This window comes from Canis lupus, chromosome 4, assembly GCF_003254725.2.
Source record: "Canis lupus dingo isolate Sandy chromosome 4, ASM325472v2, whole genome shotgun sequence".
NCBI classification, from domain to species: Eukaryota; Metazoa; Chordata; class Mammalia; order Carnivora; family Canidae; genus Canis; species Canis lupus.
The window spans coordinates 16,807,111-16,831,649 of record NC_064246.1 but is presented as its reverse complement, the minus strand read 5'-3'; the positions used below and the strand labels follow the sequence as shown (position 1 = coordinate 16,831,649).

At 33.5% G+C, this 24,539-nt stretch overlaps 1 non-coding gene across 1 annotated transcript; it reads right to left on the bottom strand.

The window, feature by feature from the left end:
* Positions 1 to 23,788: 23,788 nt before the first annotated feature.
* LOC112652060 (U4 spliceosomal RNA) lies at positions 23,789 to 23,935 on the bottom strand. The gene has a single exon (XR_003131218.1). It is a non-coding gene; the product is annotated as a U4 spliceosomal RNA (small nuclear RNA).
* Positions 23,936 to 24,539: the final 604 nt, after the last annotated feature.

Sequence of the window (24,539 nt, the reverse complement as noted above, 5' to 3'; positions counted from 1 at the left end):
AGTTACTTTTTAAAGGTTTATACTATTTTATTACAATTCCTTTAAAATCACTGAAGACTATTTCTTTTGTTTTTAAAGAAGTAGCTTTTTCTAGTACAGTATGAAACAGGACAAGTAAACATTACAAAAGGGCAAAAATAATACTGCAATGCTATGAGACATCTAAAATGAACTTGTAAGAACAATTCCATATAGCACTTAGCACTGAATTCACTCAACACAAATTCAAAAAGGAGCTGATCTTATAACCATAAACATATTTCTAATATCAATTTTGAGAAGAAATTGCTGTATGCATCTTGATATAAGAAGATATGAGTAATGTGATGACATTTTAAGTATAGTTTGCAGTAGAAATAAAAGCACTCTCTAAATGATACAACTTATACCAACACGGATAGACACTGAAAAAAAAATGACATTTAATTATAAAGCTTGAAGGCATTGGGAGCACTGAGGGGTTAGACTGGGTATATAAATTTCTGGTGATGTTAGTAAATAGAGTTCTAGTTAGGAAGTTCTAGAATGATTTTCCCAAGATTACTTGTTGCCAATAAGATGTTCTGTGATAGATACAAGTGTTTCTTACTTAAATAATATTGATAGTCTTCACATACTGTCTGTTCCTCTAAATTTACGTAATTTATATTAATATATTAATACATGTGAGAAGTCCTGCCACAAACAAATCTGGTTCTGTTTGTAAACTTTGTACTTTTTAAAATCATTTAACCATAAAACTCATTTTTCATGTAGCATGCTTTATACAAGTGATGTATTCTTCAAATAATATTCCAGAGAACAGATTTTTGTAATTTTCTGATTTGGTAGGATTGATAGTTGACATGTGTCTAGATAAAGTAAGTCAACTAGAACATTTGTCTAAAATGACTCATTCTCGTTTCCTAGTTGCTTTCTTTGATGGGTGTCCATCAGTTTGTTGTTTTTCAAATTGACTAAGAACATTTATACAATATATATATGAGACACAAACTGGTCGTTTGCTAGAGAAATTAAGAACTGGATTTTAACCCAAATGGAAGGTCAATTTGTTTTTGCCTAAAGTTGAACCACAGGGTTCTGTTAGGAAAACTAGTAAATAAATAGATTAGATAGATAGATAGATAGATAGATAGATAGATAGATAAAATAGATAAATAGATAAATAAATAAAAATAGAGAGCTTTGAATTTGCTTAAATCTTTTCAGGAAAAAAAATAACTACTGAAAGTATCTTAGATTAAATTCCCTAGAATCAGAACCTGATGTAGGGATTCCTGTTCCAGTTCTCTGTAAGCAGTGAGAAACGCAAGACAAGATGGTGCAAAATGTTCAACAAAGATGTCCTTTTAATGCAGAAGTCTAGCCTCAGTCAGTACAAACTACTTGCCAGGGGATCTATAATGCATTTTGGGGGTAGGGAAGAGCACGGCTTGGTCAAGTATGCACATCTTCTTAGGAGATATCTGTAATGTCTCTCTTTTTCACCCCACCTATCCCATCTTTAGCCAATTTCTCTCATTTTTTATCTGAAATATCTTTTGAATCTATTTATTTTCCTTCATTCATTAGCTACAAATGTAGCACAAACTACCATCATTTCTAGCTGAGATTTCTAAAAATATCTTCTATGTTTTACTATATTTGGTCTTAACCCCCTTTAATATATTCCCACATTGCAGCTAGAGCTACTTTCCAAAAACAAATGTAGTTATATATTCTTCCTTTGTAAAATCTACTGCTGCATGTCCATTGTTCTTAGGACAGAGACCCAAATCATTAACATGGCCTAGAAAGTTCTGTGGAATTAGTCTCCTTCCTATATTTCTAGCCTCTTCTAATTTAATTTTTTTCTCTTTGTGTATCTTAACCACTTTGGTTTTCCTTCAAGTCCTCACATAGTACATAGTCCCTCCTATTCCATGGTCTTCACACATGTCCTTTCTTTCCAACTACCTAGCATTCTAATTCTCTACTCATGAATCCAAATGGGTGTGTTCACACACTCCACCATTGCAGTCCTGGAAGTTAACTCTTTAATATTATTATTATCTCATTTAAATCATCAGTTTCTCAAGGAAGATATCAGAGGTCTCTTGGCCACCCACTTACTGTTATGTTTGCTTTACCTCTATAGAAATTTTCCTACTACATTTATCCTAAAACATTCAATTCCCAGAAGACATATGTGAAATGCTGCTGGAGATACTCTGCTGTCACATGAGATGACTGAGAAGTCTGAGAGAGTTAATGCTTCCTCAATCAGCCAGGGCTCCTCCCATTGTTTCATAAATATATATTTCTGGTCTATGCTCCTGGTGAGGAGGGAATAAGGGTTTATTTTCAAAGCAGTGAAGAGATAGACAATACATCTTTGTATTAGGTTTATCTTCTCCCCACTTTGCTTCAATCTCATTGATAATTCACTTCTGTTAGCTAGCATCACTGTCCCAAAGTAAATTCTTTATCTCAGTCTCAAATTTTTGAGGTGGACCTCAGGCTAAGACAGTGGTACCAGTATAACTTTTGAAAGTAGCTCTTCAGTTGAGATGCTGGAAGTAAATCACTCCATCACACAAAACCACATGGGCAACATGACTGGTAGCGAACTGGGTGATAACATTTAACCATACAGTAACTTCACATTATAAAACTCACATTATGTAACATCTAACCATGCAGTAACTTCCATTATAAGATGGAAGTTGGGGTGAAGGAAGCCTAGGACGTGACATTGCCTGATAAAGTAGTGGTGGCACCTGAACAGCATGGATCACCTTATCAAGGTAATTTTCATCTTCACATTACCACATGCAATTGTCAATTCTAGCTTATCTTACAAGAACCAATAGCATTATTTAACTAGTTTCTGCTAAGCCTCTGAGAGTACTTAGAAAACATTCTCCTTACTTCTCATTTTTATTTCATAGGCACTTTTCCTTAATATTTTATAGTTCCTCTGAATTTGATCAACCCAATATATTAGAAAGTCCTAGAGCTCAGTTCTTAGCCCTATTCTTTTCATTATCTTCCCTTGTGCCCTAAGAGACCTCATAGAGTCTCTAGAATTTAATGCCAGTCCTATGCTGTGAATACCTCATTTTATATTTCCAATATTTGCTTCACCTTTACATACCAGAACTATATCCAAATTGCCTGTTCTACATCTCTAGTGGCTATTTAATAAATATCACGATATCTATTTTTGATACCTTTTTTTTTAAGACCAACCACCCAAAATCTGTCAACACTTCTGTCAGCTTTTCCTAAGATATCAAATATTTGAATATTTTTCACTAACCTATCATCCTAGTGCAAACTGACCATTACGGCTCATCTGTGTTAGTGCATTGTACTGGCCTCCAAATTCCATCTTTGCCCCTTATACACGCCTTATTCTACACATAGTTGCCACCATGACCATCTTAGGCATAGATCAACTTATGTCACTTCTTTACTCAAAGTTGTTCAATTTATTTCACTTTGCTCCATGCAAGTTCTTATCATTGCCTAAACGACTGTACAACTTCCACTTCTGATTATTCTCTGACCTCAAGATTTATAATTCTTCCCATGCTCATGTTGCCCTAACAATACTTGATTTTTTCTGTTCCTAAGATTTTCCCTAAAATATCTAAATTCCTCACTCCCTTCTTTTCTTTCATATCATTGTTATTAATATTTTATAAAAAATTACATCCCTTCCATTGCTCCATATCACATTACTCTTTTGATGTTCTTAACACTTATTATCACTTCTGGGTATTTATTTATGGTCTGGTTAATTCTATTATAATGTCCTTTCTTTGAAAGCAAAATCTGCATTTTGCTTAATGTTTATTCCTAGTATTGAATGAACACCTGAACCACAGTATGTGTTAAAAAATATCTATTTGATAGAGTCAATCAACACTGATTCAATGTCCATTTATTCAGCTAAGCCAATATAATCCCTTTCAGTTTATTTAAATGTATGTCAAGACCACTAGACAGATGCTTTTTCTTTTTCCTCTCTGTCTTTCTTAAAGTGTTAGAACACCTATAATATGTATATGACTAAAAAGAATTAGGTATAGCATTATGTTATATCCTATGTGTGTGTTTCATACTATAAGGGACTTAGTGATTTTTTTCTTTTCCTATTCGTTAACCTCCTAGATAAAACAGAGAATGGAGAAAAAAAAAACAAAAACAAAAAACATAAAAACAGAATGAAGCAGATATTTACCAAATGATACTAAATTATATATATTATATATATATAGTAAAATTGTTACCATTGTACACAACTATCAAGAGTACTTGAATCAATAGTGATACTCTATTCAAATAAGAATGGTTATTATACTGTTTGCAGTAAAGTTTCACTCGATAAAATTTTATTGTGTAAAATTGCTCTAATACAAAATTTAAATCAACATTATAGCAGATTACTTCATTTCATTTATGGAAGTACTAAAATGTCCAATAGGATTATGATATTAAATTCCTATGGCTGGATCTAAAAGCTATCCATTTTGTGGTTCCATCTCACCTCCCATTTCACACTATTATATAGTGTAATACTAGGGGGAAGAAGCCCATTCCTACATGCTTTTCCTTATTGATTGTATTTCAAATCACAGAAAGTCATTTCTTCTCTCCATAACCCACCCAAAGTATATCCATCATATAAAATCTATCCAGGGATCCATCTTTCCTCTGAAGCCCTTCCTGATTCTTCTAACACTTAGTGATAATATTCTGATATGGACTGATGGATACTTTATATTATACAACTAACCAATTAATTCATTTGACATGTTCAACTTTGCTTTAAAGTTACAAATTTAGTTTGTCTAATGTCCTAAGTTACAAGTAAACTACTTGAGAGCCAAAATCACAATGCTCATAGCACAGATAGATGATTTTGGCTAAAAGTGATGTAAACTTGATAATGATAAGTAAATGAAATAGGGATTTATTTTCCTTATATTATAAACATGCCCTAGGTCAACAACTCAGGATATGAATTGTGTCCTAATGTCATTAGTATCCTAGACTGCTTTAACCTTACCTTCCTATAATTCTTACTGTCTTGATTTTTCTTTCTGATTATTGCCTTATGATTTCAAACACATATTCCAGGTAAAAGAATTTTTTTTTTAAAAAAAAGGAAAAGAAATAGTACAGCAGCTCAAGGATTATCCCTAGAGTCGCTTTTCTGGATATTGGGAAAGAAAAACTGTCTCCAAGGACCTTTGCCCAGATAATACTGACAAAAACTAAAACTCATCTACTCTTAGTGCATTTCTAACAAGCTTGCAGATGTGATTCATGGATCACACTGAATAGCAAATTTTATACTATACATTTTTAAATTATGCTACCATCTAAGATCCGCTCCATTTCATATAAGGGGCCTGCTTCTTAGCTAGCTGAGTAATCCTGGGCAATATTTCTGTCTATTTTCCCATAAGTTGGTGATAACAAAAGAACTAATTTTATAGATCTTGAAGAAAATTAAATTTTATAATCCATATGAAGCACTTAACATAATGACTATCCCAAAAGAAATATTCAATTACTTTTAGCAATTACTGATATTTGTGCCATTATAACCAGAAGCTAGCATTTTCCATAGTGCCTTCCATGATATATTCAAAGCTGTTCCCTAAAAACATAATAAATAATAATTTCAGAAACAAAAAACCCAAGTTACATAGATTTAACCAAATGAAAGCATCTAAAAAGCTCAATCATAAATAGACCTTCTGAAGTTTGTAATTTACTAGTATGATTTGTGAGTCTCCAAGGAGTAACACACTTAGCATTTCAAAACTATAGACCAGCTAAACTATTTTTATAAGCAGAGCCCAAGAAATTACTGTAGAGCCAAAACATTGTCAAATTCTTTCTTAGTCTATGTGACAATCCATCCTGAATTTGTTCTGGAAACTGCCTTCATGACTGTATGCAGCAACTCTACATTACAGTCTAGTCTCAGGGCAAAGTTTGACTAATAACTCAGGAGAATTTCACATAATTAGTGAGAGATCCCACTAGAAGAGATATTGCAATAATCAATATACAATGCATCTACAAAAGGAGAATCATGAAGACTTTATCGAAATATCAAATAAAAAAAAAAGGAGGAAGAGGAGCAGGAACAAGAGAAAGAGGAGGAAGGAGAGTTTTTATCCCTAAGAACTTCTGTGAACATCCCTTGATTGCTTTGCATCACTGAACCTTAAAGTAAGGGCAAGAAATTATTTCTAAACACAACTTTATCTCAGATGTTGTGATAAACATTGTTTCATAGATGATTAACAATTAATTGTTTCACAGACCTCTTTTTTCTTTCTTTACATTATTAGGGACGATGAGTAAATGATCAATGAATTTGGTTATATTGTGTCAGAGGATGGATTTATATTTATAATTATCCATATTGAACATACAAATACTGAGTTAATGTGTAGTTGAATAAAAGTGCTAAATGTCAAAATTAGAATAATTAATAAAATAAGTTAATTAACATTGACTCTCCAGGATATCCTCCTGTCCTCCTTCTTGCCCATCCCTACAGAATGAGGCTAGTAAATTTATCCTTACTGTGCTACATGCATATTTTTCCCCTTCAAACTATAGTACCACCCAAAGTAACAGAGCCAAAGTTTTGGAGTTAAAACATAGACTATATCTAGACAAATATCATTACCAATACTAGAAATTCAGAGATTCACAAGCAAACATGGATGGTAAAAAAAAATTTTTTTTAAATTGAAATTAATGTAATAAAAAAAAATAAAAATAAAAATAAAAAATAAAAAATAAAAAAAAATAAAAAAACATAAAAAAACATAAAAAAAAATAAATAAATTGAAATTAATGCATTGAAATGGATTCTTTGTAATCTCATGTGATGAAACTTACATGTTTTAAATGAGTGCTCTGAAAGCATCAGAAGGAAAAACTAATCCCAAGATGAAAGACACTGGCATTCACAAGATGTTGTGCACTGACTCTTGGAACCAAAGAACTGAAAGACCATCACTGTAATGTCCTTCACATTCTTTTAGGAGCATGGGCTATTGAAATGATTTCATACTGCCAAGCAGAAGCCATAGGACTTAAAAAATAGTGCCATTATCAGTATCCACCAGCAATCAGTTACCTGCCAATTGACATAAGTAATGTCATTAAAAAGCAATACTTTGAATGTGGTTATCCATTAAGTACTGGAGATATTACAATCATAAAATTCTTGGGGAAAGAATGTACTTGGTATGAAGAGACATTAGATATAACACTTTTCTCAAAGACACTTCAAGTTGATTTCTTATGAAGACTGTAGAAAAGAGTTTTTCCCAAAAATATTGGGTAGAAGAAAATCTTAATATTTTCTTAGCCAAAGCAAATGTAAAGTCTCAAATATGCATAGAGTAGCTATTACTCATTGACTCTTCCATCAGCAGCACCTTCTTTCATGCCAGTTCTGTCTCTTTCTACAAAAATAGAATTGATTTCGGGATGCCTGGGTGGCTCAATAGTTAAGTGTCTTCCTTCAGCTCAAGGCGTGATCCTGGAGTCCCGGGATCGAGTCCCGCATCGGGCTCCCTGCAGGGAGCCTGCTTCTCCCTCTACCTATGTCTCTGCCTTTCTCTGTGTGTGTCTCTAATGAATAAATAAATAAAATCTTAAAAAAATAGATTGATTTCTTTTTTACAGCTGAGTTTTCAGACAAATTAAATAATATAGTTGACAAACAAATGAGTCATAAAGGTGCCAGAATGTTACAGAATGTACATTTATTTGGAGTCATCAAAATGATTAGATGGATAATGTATTTTAAAATGAAATAATGAGACTCCTTAGAGGATCTTTATGAAATTGGGAGCACAACAGCTTTTGAAGAAGAATGATTAAAATAGTTTTATACAAATAGAAGTATAGAAGTACTTCTAATACTTCCAGGACTCTGGAGACAATGTATGTCCCTGTCTCTATCCTGGTACAAATCCTAGGTATATCTTAAATTTCTTGAGCACATCTAAGGAAGAATCTTTCTCCTTCACAACTCTTAGATAACAGAGTAATTTTATCCTTCTACTAGTTCCAGCAAGGAAATATCTGTTTTAATATTTCTGAAGATGTATGCATACAACTCCCTTTCTTTCATATCCTCTCCTGGTAAAAATGTAATAAGATGTTTGAGGGTAGGTTGGAGTTAGAATATGTTGTATGGAAGTTTTACATGATGTAGAAAATGTGCTTGATTTAGAAAGTTAGCCTGGACTCAGTAGCAGGAACTGAGTGCTGCACGGGAGTGGCTTTTCCAGTAAGTTATGTTAAAACCCACCTCCACGTAGCTTTAACAATTCCTATATCTAATCACTTGAGGACTGAAAAAGACAAGACTGTTAAATCAAAAAGGCTGGTATTTGCAGGATCCTTAGCTACTGTCTTTTTGATCCAGCTGCCAGAAAGAAACACCAAAATAAGAAAGTATATTCTCTCTGCATAAGGAGTGATTCAGAGATCAGCAAGTAAACGGTAAATTCTAGAGCATAAAGCTTTGATAGAAACTATCTTAAGGTCATGCCATTGGTGTATAGCAAAACATGACATTAAAGCAGTAGATAGGAAAGGTAGGACATTAAATACCAATAGGAGAATGAATGTATTCTGTGGTAGTCACATAATGGATATCATTCAGAAATTATAGTGAACAATCTACAACTATTCATAACAATATGGTGATTTTCACATTCATAGAAGAGTCAGCCAAAAAATTGTACATGTGTATGATTCTTTGATTCTTTTTATATAAAGATAAAAACAGACAAAATTAATTTATACTGAAGAGATTAGAAGGCTAGTTACTCCTGAAAAATGTAATGTCAGGTATTGGACACAAAGAAAACTTCTTGAAAAATGGTAATATTCTATTTCTTATGAGCGGTGATTATTAAAAGTGTTACATTTGTGATAGTTTATTGAACTATCTATAGTGCCTATATGCACTATCTATAGTGTGCAGATTTTTTAGAGACATACTTCAATAAGAACTTTTCATAAGCTTGAAAATGTAAGAAATGGTTCCTAGAGTTTCATAAAGAAAGACAGCAAGAGAAGGCTGTTAAACATCTAACTCTTGATTTCAGCTCATGATCTCAGGATTGTGAGATCAAGCCCCTCATCAGGCTCTGCACTCAGCAGGGAGTCTGCTTGAGAGTATCTCTCTCCCTCTGCCTGTTCCCCTGAATTCTTTCTCTTTCAAAAATAAGAAATAAACAAATCTTAAAATATATATGTATATCATTTCAAAAAATATTATATTGAGGATGTTAATTATTTGTGCATTGTACTTACAAGCATTTTCAGGATTTGGAGGTTTTGTTTGTATGTTCAGTTATGGTTAAATGCCAAATAAATATTTTTTAGAGATATAGGCAAATAATACGTTATTTTCTGATTTTTCAGTTTTGTGTCATATTTGGAAAGCCTTTCATCTCTAAGGAATAAAAAGTTCCTGCATATTTTTCTAGAACTTATAGAGCTTCTTATTCTGTTTTTGTGTTTACATCTCTGATCCATCAGGAAGTTATTTTTGTGTAAGGTATGTATAAACTTTACCTTTTTTCCTGATAGGTACCCACTTGTCTCAATAGCTTTTTCTAAATAATCTCCACCCACTCCACATTCCATGCCATGTCTTTATATCTGGGTACATACATTTATTAATTCTTAGTTATGTTATCTATCATTGATCTATGTACATGATTTTTTTAAGATTTTATTTATTTATTCATGAGAGACACAGAGACATAGGCAGAGGGAGAAGCAGGCTCCATGCTGGGAGTCCAACGTGGGACTCGATCCTAGGACTCTGGGATCATGCCCTGAGCCAAAGACAGACACTCAACCGCTAAGCCACTCAGGAGTCTCTATCTACATGATTTAAATACACTGGTTTATTTACTATAACTTCACTATATGTGTATTTTCTTCATGAGACTACATCTTCTAATCATTTAACATTTCTTAAAGGTTCATTTATTTCAGAGAGAGAGCTCACACTAGTAGGGAGTAGGGGCAGAGTCAGAGAGTGAGAGGAAAAAACAGAATCTCCAACAGACTCCTCATCGAGTGTGGAGCCTGACACAGGGATTGATCCTTCGATCCACAGATCATGACCCCAGCTGAAACCAAGAGTCAGACACTCAACCAACCAAGCCATGTAGACACCCCTAATCATTTAACATTTTACGTGTAAAATATGCTTTTCAAATTTAACATTAATGGGCATTAAGATATCTTTCCATGTCAAATAGTATAGAAATACATTATCAATTGCAGTTATAGGTTAAAGAGCATGTATATGATTCTGTATCACAATACTAAAAGAGTGATATGTTGGAATTGCCTGTTAGAAGCATATTCTGCAATAACATATACTCCAAATATTAGCACAGAGTATCTCTCTGTTATAGGTTTTAGGTTGGTGGTAAAATGGATATAGTCATTGTTATTTTGTTTTTGCGTTTTTTCTCTACTTTCTAAATTGTTACTTAATCATATAATCCCTTTTTATTCATTAATTGCATAATAATGATATTTTTTTTCTTTTCCTCCTTTTCAAAACTTCTGGTGATCCTGTTCCCTTGAGTAGAAATATGAGATTTCTTAGCTGGCATTTTTTAAGTGTCCTTCAACATCTGACTACAAAATACCTCTTCTACCGAACTGAATTTTTCATATTAACTTGAATATCCCATATTTTTCTATGTCTTTATAACTTCCATGTCTTTTTTCTAACAATTTCTCTCCCTTTTCCTCTACAAAGATTTTCTGGAGTTTTATTTGCTTCCTTTTCTCTATAAGCAAAGAATTTTTTATAACTTTATTAAAAAGTGACAAATTATGTCATTGTGTATATATATATTTTTTTCCTATACATGACTGGTGTCCTCCACTACCCTCTGTTCCTCAAAGCAAGGCCTTCTACAATTCACCTTTGTATCCCTGTTACTATACCCAACTACTAGCAAGTGGTTCATGTTTGTTGAGTGAATAGATTTATTCCTGTGTTGTAGGAATGGTTCAATATTCACAAATCAATCAACATGAAATATCACATCAAAAAGAGAATGGATAAGAACCATATGATCATTTCAATAGACACAGAAAAAGTGTTTAACAAAGTACAACATCCTTTTATGCTAAAAGCCCTCAAAAAACATAGGAAACATATCTCAACATAACAAAGGCCATATATGAAAAACCCACAGCTAACATCATTGTTAATGGGGAAAAACAAAGAGCTATTCCCCTCAGTCAGGAAAAGGACAAGTGTCCGCTCTTACCATTTTTATTCATCACAGTACTGGAAAGCTTAGCCACAGCAATCACACAACAAAAATAAATAAAAGGCACCCACATCAGTAGGGAAGAAGTAAAACTTTCACTATTTGCAGATGACATGATATTATATGTGGAAAACCCAAAAGATTTCATCAAAAAATTGGCTAGAACTAATAAATGAATTTAGTTAAGTCACAGAATTCAAAATCAATGTACAGAAATCTGTTGCATTTTTATACACCAATAATGAAGCAGTAGAGAGAGAAATCAAGGAATTAATCCCATTTACAATTGCATCAAAAACTATAAGATACTGAGGACTAAACCTAACCAAAAGGTGAAAGGCCTATACTCTGAAAACTATAAAACACTGATAAAAGAAATTGAGATGACGCAAAGAAGTGGAAAGATATTCCATGTTTATGGATTGGAAGAACAAATATTGTTAATATGCCTTGGGTAATATTGTTACCCAAAGTAATCTACAGATTTAATACAATCCCTAGCACAATACCACTGGTATTTTTCAGAACTGGAACAAATACTCCCAAACTTTGTTTGGACCCCCCCACCCCCCCCAAAAAAAAACCTGAGTAGTGAGAGCTATCCTGGAAAAGAAGAGAAAACTGTAGGCATCACAATTCTGGACTTGTAGGCATCACAATTCTGGACTTCAAGTTACATTACAAAGTTGTACTAATCAAAACAGTATGGTACTGGGACAAAAATAGACAGATCAATAGAACAGAAGAGAAAATCTAGAAATAAATGCACAATTACATAGTTAATTAATCATTGACAAAGCAGGAATGAATATCCAATGGGAAAAAAGTCTCTTCAACAAATGGTGTTGGGAAAACAGAACAGCAACATGCATAGAATGAAACTGGACCACTTTCTTAAACCATACACAAAAATAAATTGAAAATGGATTAAAGACTTAAATGTGAGATCAGAAACCATAAAAATTCTAGAAGAGAACACACAGGAGGTCATTTCTTTGACATCAGCCGTAGCAACTTCTTACTAGATATGTCTCCTGAAGCAAGTGAAACAAACTCAAAAATAAACTATTGGGAATACATACAAAGAAAAAGCTTCTTCATAGTGAAGGACACAATCAACAAAACTAAAAGACAACTTACTGAATGGGAAAGGATATTTGCAAATGACATATCTGATAAAGGATTAGTATCTAAAATGTATAAAGAATTTATGCAATAATATATGGGCAGAAGACATTCACAGATATTTCTCCGAAGTAGACATATAGATGGCTAAAAGACATGTGAAAAATGCTGACCACCATGTATCATCAGGGGAGTGAAAATCAGAGCTACAATGAAATGCCATCTGACACCTGTCAGAATGACTAAAATCAATGGCACAAGAAACAACAGGTGTTGGTGAGGTTATGAAGAAAAAGGAAACCTTGCTCTGCTCAAGGGAATGGAAAGTGGTGAAACAACTGTGGAAAACAGTATGGAGGTTCCTCAAAAAGTTAAAAAGTTAAAAAAAGTTAAAAAGAAAACTATGATACAGTAATTGCCCTACTGGGTATTTACCCAAAAAATACAAAAACACTAATTCAAAGAAACACATGCACCCCTATGTGTATTGGCTATTATTTACAATAGCCAAGAAATGGAAACAGTAGATGAAATGATAAAGAGGAAGTAGTATATATGTATAATGGAATATTTTTATTCAGCTATAAAAAAAGAATGAAATCTTGCCATTTCAAGACATGGATGGCACTAGAGAGTATAATGCTGAGTGAAATAAGTCAGTCAGAGAAAGACAAATACTGCATGATTTCACTCACATATGGAATTTAAAAAACAAAAACCAAAAGAACAAAGGGAAAAAAAAGATAGAGAACCAAGAAACAGACTCTCAATCATAGGGAACAAATTGATGGTTACCTGAGGGGAGGTGGAGGGGGATGGATGAAACTGGTGATGGGGATTAAGGAGTACACTTGTGATGAGCACAGTGTATTGTATGGAATTGTTGTGTCGCTATATTATATACCTGAAACAGATATTACACTGTATGTCATCTAACTGGAATTCAAACAAAAATTTATCTGCTCTCCAGGCCTGGGCCTAGTCTGGCAGTCTCCATCTCTGCCATCCCTCCCCATGCACCCTGCCAACTCTTGTTCCACTTCCTACCACAGACCCCACCTCTGCCCCCTATGGTGATGGGGGCCTAGATCAAGGGTTCAAGGAGGCACAGAGTGGAAAGGGTAGTTGGGGTATGGAAGCAAGAGGGGATCAACCACCCCTGAGGCTTTTGGGGAAGGGATGGGTGAATGGTACCAGTGGTAGAAGGGTCTGTGGAAGCACCTAAGTGACCTCCCTCATGGGCAGGCAGCATGGAGTCTTGTGGGGTCACCTGACCCCTGTGGCATCAAGGTGAGATGTGTGGCCTCACTGCCCTGACTTGTCCAACTCAGGTACCTGGTGCAACTAGAAAGTGTAGAGGTTTAAAATAATAATTTAAGGAGTGCATAGGTGGCTTAGTGGATTAAGCAGCAGACTCTGTATTTCAGCTCTGGTCATGACCTCAGAGTCCTGGGATCAAGCCTCAGAGTGGCTCCATGCTCAATAGGCAGTCTGCCTGAGGATTCTCTCTGCCCTCTCTCTGCCCCTCCCTCCACCTCTCCCTCCATTTGCTCTTTCTCTCTCAGGTAAATAAATAAACCAAAGAAAAAAACAAAAATAAAATTTAATATTTTTTTAAAAAGAATAAATGAGTGAATAAATGCATAATTTCAGACTAAGATACTGATAGTTCTAATCTGCTGTTTATAGGTTGGACTGGAGTGATGAAAATAGGACCTCAGTATCCAAAAATGTTATCAAATAATTAATATGAATTTTAAGCTTTACTTAGCATAACTGCACAATTTTGTAAATGTTGTTGATTTCCCCCTGTAATTTTAAAATGCAAAGAAATGCTAAGTTTGAGGGGGGAATGGTAGCATTCATTAATTCATTCGTTCATGTGTTCAACAAATATGAATTGAACATCTAACAGATTTTAAGATGCAAAACTTTAAACTGTTTTCCTCAAGGGCTCACAATTTTCTATATGCTCAAAACAAAACAGAAAAGGAAAAGAAAAAAAAAAAAAAAACATAGTCAACCTATACAAGAATTTAGACCAAAATAATTAGATGACTAAGAGGACCAAATTTCAAGACCAGCCTAAGCTAGTTTATTGTTCTTTTTTCTTACTAAGATGCCTTATATCATGAACTTGTCATCAGGTTAGGAAAACTTCTAAAATTAATTACATTATCATATTCGCTCAAATCTGAATTCTTAAATAATATAGGCAGTGTCTCCTTTTTCTACACCGTTGTATTTTCAAATCTGTCAGAGTTCCTATTTCCTAGAAGTATTTGAAAAACATTTATTGAATGTAAAGAGTGGATGAGTGAATGAATTATGCTCTCAGCATCATAAATTTTAAGACATAAATGTCTATTCTGTGACTCTGTGCTCAAACAAATTATACTATTCAAGTAATAGGGAAGAAATTAGGAGATACAGGGGAAAAAGTAATGCATTAGAAAATAAATAGGAATGTGTATTATGTGTATTAAAGCAACAATGCAATTCTGGAAATTCCCTTGGTCTCTGTCTGGATTCTACAGTCCTGCTTTACATGACTTGAACTCATAGGTAAAATTGTCCTACTATAAGATAATTTGGTACCATGAAATATCATAATGACAAAGTTTAAATAATCTTTCATACAATGACTCCTGCTCTTTAACAGTTTGAAAGAATGTCACAAAAGATTTGTGAGACCAATCTCCTCTCACCTTCAGCTGAAGGGTAAGGACTAGGTAGAGAGATGACATATCTTATGAGAATTTGAAAATTATACAAATATAATTGGCTTCTCAAAGCCAACTGTTATCAATACAAAAACAGATACATATCTGAAGTTTTCTCTTCATGTAAGTAAATGTACAAAATTATAAGATTTAAAAGTTTACATTTGAGTCACCCAAAAATGTTCTTTAAAGATAAGGGTCAAACTCAGAATTTATGGGTCAGGAAAAGAACTTTATTTCCTTAAATGCATTGCTCTAATGGTATGTTAACTTCCACTTCCAAGTATATAATGTTACCATAGTTAATATCACATAATTATATCTTAATTTTAGCTCTTGAAATACAAAACTATTAAAATATTACTTATAAGTACTCTACTAGCTAGTACATTTTCCCTATTTACTGCTTTATTAGAATGTATTATGTATATATATATGTTCATATCTAGATTTAATTTATTTTTAAGCCTCTGAGCAATGCAGCCTAATATTCACTACTTCCCTAGAAATTGAATGTATTTGGTGATTGCAGACATAAGCACACTTGTAGCAGACCTTCAGCTGGTCTGATAAATGGTACAGTGTTGTTTTTTTTTTTTTTTTTTTTCAAATCAGCTGGGACAAGTCAGGTGACAAATGATTTCCATTAGCTTCAGCAGAATGGAAACAAAACAGATCAATACAAATGATTTGCAGCAAGTTTAGATCATAAATTTCCTTTTGCCCTCGTACATCATTTTAATATAGAAGTTTTTTTCTCTTCATAGCAGAGAAAAAAAAATCATTAGAGAATTGAAAATTCTAGTTACAGCAAACTGTCCCTGATTTAAGATGAGACCATTTTAATGCACTATTAATTTTATACAATGGTACATAACAATATTATTTAAAATATGACAAACAATAAAAATGTTAATGAACCATATTTCAAAAAATTAATTTCACCTGTAAATTGTGTAAAAACCATAAAATGCTTAAGTATACAAAGTTAGCTTTGTTGTTTCTGTTTTAATTTAAGGTCTTTATTGATTAAACTTTTACCTTTAGTTATATTTCTTAAACATTTTCTTTATAATTATTTTTAGTAGGAAAAAGTATTTTCACTCCCTTGTTTCATATTCAAAAGATGTGTTTTAGCTTCATGCACTATGTTACAGTAAGTGTAGGAAAGAAGGAAAAGAGGGGGAAAGGAGGAAGGAAGAGAAAGGAAAAGAAAACAAAAAAATTTGTTTAAGATTTTTATTTATTTATTTATTCATGAGTAACAGAGAGGAGAGAGAGGAGAGAGAGCAGGCTCCATGTAGGGAGCCCAACACAGACTCGATCCCGGGTCTCCAGGATCATGACCTGGACCGAAGGTGGCAGTAAACCGCGGAGCCACCCGGGCTGCCCAGAAAACAAATTTTTAAAAAGCAAATTAGAGTTACTCTTCCTTTTGCCTGAATGATTCAAAAATAGTGAGCTTTCTTACACAGATGTGGAGGAATTTACAAAGACTCATAGGACCACACCCAATAGCTACCCAGGGATTCCTGGTATCTAATAGAATATTTATTTATATGACTTTGTGGATCCATAAAAAGATGAGCATAAAACTGTCAGTCATGCTATATGCATCAAGAGCATCCATTCTGAATAATGCTCTGCTATACTCAAGGAAAATGTATGAAGACATTTACTACACCCAGAGGACTCCCCCACCGCTCTAATGAGCAAGTCTTTTTTTGCCTGAGCACAAAAGATGTTCAGCCCTCACCATCACCTGAGAAATAGCAGAGGAGAGTGGTCGGGATGCATGGTCCTGCTCTAGCTGACATCTGTTGACGCATGGATGAGGGCAATGTGGCAGTGACCCTGCTTTTTATAGCCTTCCTCATAAGTCAGTTAACCTTTCTCAAGGTTATAAGAAATTTCTTTGTAATTTAAATCACAAGGATACAGCACAAGAAGAAGATCAATTTGGGTGGGATGGCAACAGATAGGAGAAGCAAGCAGATAGTATACTTACTTTCATGATCTAAATAACTTCAAGTCCCAACCTTTATTTTGGAGTGGGGAAAGCTGGGGAGAACATAGGAACAAGTCCAGAATGTTTCCATGACCCCAAGTTGAGATCTTAGATGAATGCTTCAAATTTTGCCTAATTTTTCTTGGTAGTCTGAAATAATTTCTCCAGATTTTTATTGTAGTTTGTAGAGAAAGCTCCAGACCTGGTCTGAAAGCCTAGGTTCCAATCCTGATTCTTTTCTTTGTTCTGTGCATGTTCTGCAGAAATTACTTAAATAGTCTGATATTTATTTCCTAATCTGTTAAGTGGGGAAAATATTATCCACACTCACTAAACCTTAATGCCTATAAGCATCTGATGTCCAGCATATCCTAATGAGTCCAAAGTGCCCATACAGCAGTATAACGTAATGCTAAGGAGTTTGGAGTCTAGAGGCAGACTGCCTGGATTCTAATCCAGTTTTGCAATCTACCAGCTTTTTTAACTTGGGCAAGCTATTTAATCTTTCTGTGACTCTGTTTCTTGAACTGTGAAATAGAGAAATAATCATATGTACCAAATGGGATTGAGGTAAGGATTAAGGAAATTAATATAGCAAACTGCTTATAACAGCACCTGGATCATATTAACTTTTAATTATTAGTAATATCGTTGTTATTATTTTACTTATTGGTATTATTATCATCATCATTATGACCATATGTGTACAAATATAGCAAAGACAATTTGAATAGGAGTTGAAGATTTTGGAAGAAGGAACTAGAGCCTTAGAAGTCATATTAGAAAAAGTATTTTGCAAGAAAAAATGTAGTACAATCCATAAATCTGACATTTATGAAGTAATGAGGAACCTGTCTGAGTGCTCACCTAGCTCACCCAATTCCAAAGCTACATAGGTCATGGATCATAAATAGTAGTGGAAAATTCATTCAGCACACAAGTCTCATGGTTATTTTACCTCATCAGTCAAGACTGACACTAATCAAAGCTATTGCAAAATAAGCAGGAGTTTCATTCCATTGGCTGATTCAAGCTTCTTATATTCTAAGCGAATATTTTTTAATGAAATATAACATATATAGAGAAAAGTTTACAAATCACAAGTGAGCAGATTGATGAATTTTCACAAAATGAACAAATCCATGTAAGCAGCACCTAGATCGAGAAGTGATATATTATCAGCAAAACAAAACTACAACAATTTTAGAGGGTGCCTGGGTGACTTGGTTGATTAAGCATCTGACTCTTGATCTCAGCTCAGGTCTTGATCTCAGGGTTGTGAGTTCAAACATAGAATTGGGCTCCACACCAGGTGTGGAGCCTACTTAATAAAAGAAAACGGAAAACAAAAACAAGCAAACAAACAAAAAAATACCTTGCAGTTTTAATTCATTCTTGTCAGTCTTATAAAATTTCCCTCTGTACCACCAAATACAACTGCTTATTTATCCATTCTACTGCTGATGCACATTTAGGGTTTTGTTACTTTGTTACTATTACTACTTATTATTATAAATAGTGCTTCTATGAATATTTTTGTAAGTGCATTTTGGTGAATGTAAGTGTTCATGTTCATGTTCATGTTTGTTCATTACATACCCAGGAGTGGAATTTCTGGGTCATTGGCTCCATACATATTTGGCTGTGGTTGATAATGTCAAAGATGGTTACAAATCTGTTGTTCATATTTACATACCCCCAAAAAATTGTAGGATAATTTAAATTACTTTATATATTTGCCAAACATTAATATTAGCATTCTAATTTGGGGGCCCTTGGATGACTCAGTTATCTGGAGGAAATGCATATTCTCTATTGTGAAATACCTACTTGAATTCTTTGTCCATTTATTATATTACATTGGTAGACTTTCCTTGTTAATTTTAAGATAACCAAGTGCTATGCTAAATACAGGAATTGTAAACAACTACTCTAAATATGTGGCTTGATTTGTTCTTCGGAATGAGAACACTTGCTTTGCTGTGGAGCCAGCAGTCCATGCAGACCATCCAAAGCACCCCCTCCACAGTCTTTATCAGCCCCTTTTTGCAAATCCTCAATCTGAGATCAGCCACATATTTCTCTTTGTACTTTCACTTGGAATTTCAAGTGAGTTAGAAAAAAGTAACAACATGTAAATTGAAGCTAAGGCAAACGGACAATTCTTGGTCTGTACTTAGGTAATAAAGCCTTCAGTATTCTGCTAGTTTTTTAGTTTTATGTTTTCTATACAATGTTGAAGGTTGTAGATAGTGAAGTAAGTCAGGGGAAAAGCTACAGATATTGAAAAGGAAGAAACAAAATTTCACTTTGCAAAATAACATGACTGACTTTGTACAAAATTCAAAAGAATACATAAGTAAGTTTCAAATTAATATGACTTTATAAGATCATAGATAAAAGTAAAGAAACATGCATTGCATTAGTCTACTGCAATAACAAACTTGAAAATTAAATATTAAAAAGAACAGGTAAAATTTCAAATACAAAATATCTAGGAATTAATCAGATGAAAGTAACATACCATCTCTTTGGACAAACTATGAGATACTATTTAGAGAAATTTAAAAGTAAGTTTATGAAGAGCAATGCTAAGTCCAGAATTGGAAGTCTTATTTTTATTTTTATTTTTTTAAGATTTTATTTATTAATGAGAGAGAGAGACAGAGACAGAGGCAGAGACGCAGGTGGAGGGAGAAGCAGGCTCCATGCAGGGAGCCCAACATGGGACTCGATCCGGTGGCTCCAATATCAGGCCCTGGGTGAAGGTGACACTAAACCTCTGAGCTCGGGCTGCCCTGGAAGTCTTATTTTTAAGAGATGTCAGTTTCACCAAAATTAATATTATAGTTCAAAGTATAATAGATTTTTAAAACCTTATCAAGATTATTTATAAAAATTGAGGTCAAAAAGATTCCCTTGAGGAAGAAAAACATGGCAAGACTTGTTCTACAGTTCTTCATTCATCATATACAGTTCTACAGTTCTTCCATATAAAGTACAGTATTTAGCTTAGTGTGGTTAGTCATGGTTGGAAAGACAGACAGGTAGGCCAATGAAATCAAATTCAGATACCTAAAAGAGACCATACAGACATCTAATTTAACAGAATGGGAACATCACTGAGACGTGGAAAATCACAATCTTTTTAGTACATATAATGAGACAATTGGATGTCCTTATCTGAAAAAAAGGAAAGTTGAACCCCAACTCACATGATTCAAAAATAATATCCATGTGGACATAGAACAAAATACAAAAAACAAAACACTTAACGACCTGAAAGTTAATATGGAGAGTTAATATTTATGACTTCAAGGTATATCAATATTCTAAACAACACAAAAATAACTAATCATAAAATTCATCAAAATCAACATTTGGTCATAAAATTTGATCACAGTAAAGTGAGCTAAAGTCAGAAAACATATTTTAAATATCTTACAAATAAAGACTTATAACCAAAAAAATATAAAGAATTACAAATAAATAAGAAGAATATAAGCAGACCCTCCCAAAATGCAAGAGATTTGAATAAAGAAAAAATTTGAATGTGTAATCAACAATTGAAAAGCAGTTCGATTTCTTTAGTCATCAAGGAAAAGCAACTTAAAGGTCTAACAAATTGTACCCAAAAGAAGGGATAAAATTAAATTCCAGGTGTTAGTGTGAATGTAGAGAAACTCAACCGTTACTTTGAGGGAATGTAAATGGATAAAACTGCTTCGGAAAGCAGTTTGATATTATTTAGCAATTTAAAGACATGCAAAACTCAGCAATTCTCCTCCTAGGTATATATATATACAGCAGCAATGTATTCATACGTGAACTCAGAGACATGTGCAAGAATATTCATAGCAGCATTGATCATAAAATCCCTAAACTTGAAATTACCCAAATGCCCATTAGAAGGAAAACTGATATATAAACTGCAGTATATGCATATCCCGAAAATATTTTACAACAATCAAAAGAAAATAGAACTACAGATATACACAATAATATAATCTCTTAAGTATAATATTGAGCAAGGGAAACCAGACCTAAATTAATACATAATGTGTAATTCCATTCACATAATGCTCAAAAATAGAATCAAATTATTTCATTTAGGTATGTATCTTAGGTAGTAATACTACAAAGTGAAGGGGTGATTATCTTTAAATTGAGGATAGTGTTGCCTTTAGAAAAAAAAGAGCAGTTTGTGATTGAGATGGGACTTTCAGGCTCCTCATAACATTTTATTTCTTGACCTTGAGAGTGGTTATAGGTACATTTAACATAAAACAATTTTTATTTCTTGACCTTAAAAGTGGTTATAGGAATGCTTACTATATAATACATTCTCAGTTGTGCACTTAGATTTTATGCGTTTTTCTGCATATATTTTAATTACGTTTTAAGAGTTTAAAACTGCTGTCAACATCTCATTTCCTTTATGTTGTATTTTCATCTTTTCCTTCATCAACCTCTGCCAATTAATTTTATTTAAAACTAGGAGAAAAGTTAATTAAAGGAACAGGGAAAAGAATGAAATCCATTAAAGAGGTGCTGTGGAAACTCCATATGGGAAGGGAAATGTCATGACAAATACTCACTGCTGCTTCAGTTGAGGGAGGTCATGTTTAACTAGCCTTCTGGAATTATTTGAAAATATTACATCCATAATAGATGATAGAAATTCAATGATGTAGTACCCTTGTATTTTTCTTCAGGCAAATAGCCATGTTACACATGAGAAATTAATGACTATGGTAACAAGTTAAATAAGTTAGAAATAGTGCTGGATAGAAAACTGACAGTAGCATTCTTTTTACTCAGTCTAAAGCCATAAAACCCTTCTTTCTCCAATGTCTTTTTCTTGAGTAAACTAATAATAAGAGTCCAGCCATCATGTTGGAGCTGCTGAAACCTTGAGGATTAAAGGAATGAATCAAGGAAGCCAAGATTCATTTAAACTTCTACCCCCAGGGCCACCCCATTCAAAACCTATGCTGATCTCTCTCAATCTCTGTCTGTTTCACATATATGCACACAAACGCATGCACACACACCCATTTTTCTCTCCTTATCTTCTTTATTCATTTCTTTCTTTTTGAATCATATTTTTTCCATCTCCCTGCCTACAGGCAGAGTGGGGGGAGAACACTCCAGAAGAGAGAATTACTTGACAGTTATTTAGCAATTCCGCTCCTATAGTCTCAAGATTCTAGGAGTAAGGATTGTGAATATACATTTAACTTGTTTCTGAAATTTAGAGACAGGCATAATTTGGATGAGAAAAAAATTTACTGAAATTTTTACTGAAATTTCAGTAAATTTTTTTCATTGTTTTATGTTATAATAGTAATTCTCTTACAAGAGGAATATGAGGGAGGTATGTCAGCCTCCATTTAAGCATATTGCTTTAATAAAGAACAGGAATAAATGATTTAGCAATTATCTAAGCCATTTAGACAAGCACATTTTAAAGACACCATGTTAATTAATTAATTGAATTTAAATAAACTAAAAATAATAAATAAATGAAGACAATGTAGAAATCAGTTTAGCCAGTGTTGTTGGGTTTAGTGGTCTGTTAGAATCACACATCCTCACTTTAGTTTTACTTCTATGACTGGTTTCTGGGATCTGTTTGTTAGAGCTTAAACACACACACACATGCACACCTATATTCACAAACATATACTACCAAAAAGTCCCAAATATACTAATTTTGACACAATGTATCAGGCTGATATTAAGGATAAACCCTCACATAAGAACTGACTTTCTATACGCATTTTGAATGAAACCATATTGGAAGCACTGACATAAGTTTTGCCCATAACTTGCTTAGGACATTAGATTCATAATCATAATTTTTCATTGTTAATAATCAACTGAAGGAAAAATTTCTATATCAATGAACATAAATATCAAAACCCAAATTAGGGGATCCCTGCGTGGCTCAGTGGTTTAGCGCCTGCCTTTGGCCCAGGGTGCGATCCTGGAGTCCCAGGATCGAGTCCCGCGTCAGGCTTCCGGCATGGAGCCTACTTCTCCCTCTGCCTGTGTCTCTGCCTCTCTCTCTCTCTCCATGTCTATCATGAATAAATAAATAAATATTAAAAAAAACCCAAATTAATCAGTGGTTTTCTGTGTATATTATCATGTATGGAAAATGCAGGTATGTCACTTCTAGGAATACTATCAACCAAGGTTGGGTTTGTTGCCTGTATTGTGTGCACCATTTATCATATTTCACTACTAATGTCTATCTGATTTTCATTGCCTCCTCATGCCAGTATTGCCCCATGGTACATTCTATGATGATGGAAATAATCTACATTTGTGCTATTCAATAGGTTAGCTACTAGCCACATGTGACTATTAAGCACTTGAAATATGGGTAGTGCCAATTGGAATATATTGTAATGTAAACTACAAATCACATTTTAAAAGTTTAAAATATCTCATTGCTTTTTTTTTTTTTACAAAGAATGCATTTTAAGATGATAATATTTTGGATACATTGAGCTAAATAAAATATATTGTTAAAATTAATTTCACCCATTTTTTCTTTTTTTTTTTTTTAAGTGGTGACTAGGAACTTTAAAATTACATGTGTGGTAGCATTTGTGGCTGTTTTGTGTTTCTAGTGAGTTGAGTCCTTTTAGTTTTCAGTTAGCAATAATCATGCCTCAGATAAACCTCACTGGCTATGATTACTGCCACTGTGCAAAGCTTAAGATGAGCTCGTTTAAAACGTCTGTCAAAAAAAATTCTATATGTTGTATTTCTTAATACCATTGTTCTAAGATTCACATTTTTTAAAATATCTTATTCATTTATTCATGAGAGACATAGAGAGAGGCAGAGACACAGACATAGAATAAGCAGGCTCCATGCAGGGAGATTGATGCGGGACTCGATCCTAGGACTCTAGGATCATGCCCTGGGCCAAAGGCAGGTGCTAAACCGCTGAGCCACCCAGGGATCCCCAAGATTCACATTTTTAATTGTTATATTGTATTAAATAGATACTGACATATCTCATAATCAATAACAATCATAATTTATTTAGGACCTCCTGTCTTCTCAGTGTTTTGAGTTTTTCTTGTTTTAGTGCACCTTATAATTGATTATGTTAGTTCTAATAGCAATGTTTTATTATTAAGTTTGCTTTATAGAAGTGTAGTAAAAATAAGTTGATTCTTAGTCCTTTGAAAATATCTTCTAGTACTTTTTGGAAAATAACACTTTATTTTGAAACTGAGGTAAAATGTGCTTGCAAAAAAGATAAGTTTTCAGAAGAGAGTATTAGCAAGTACTTAAATAAACAAGTAAAAT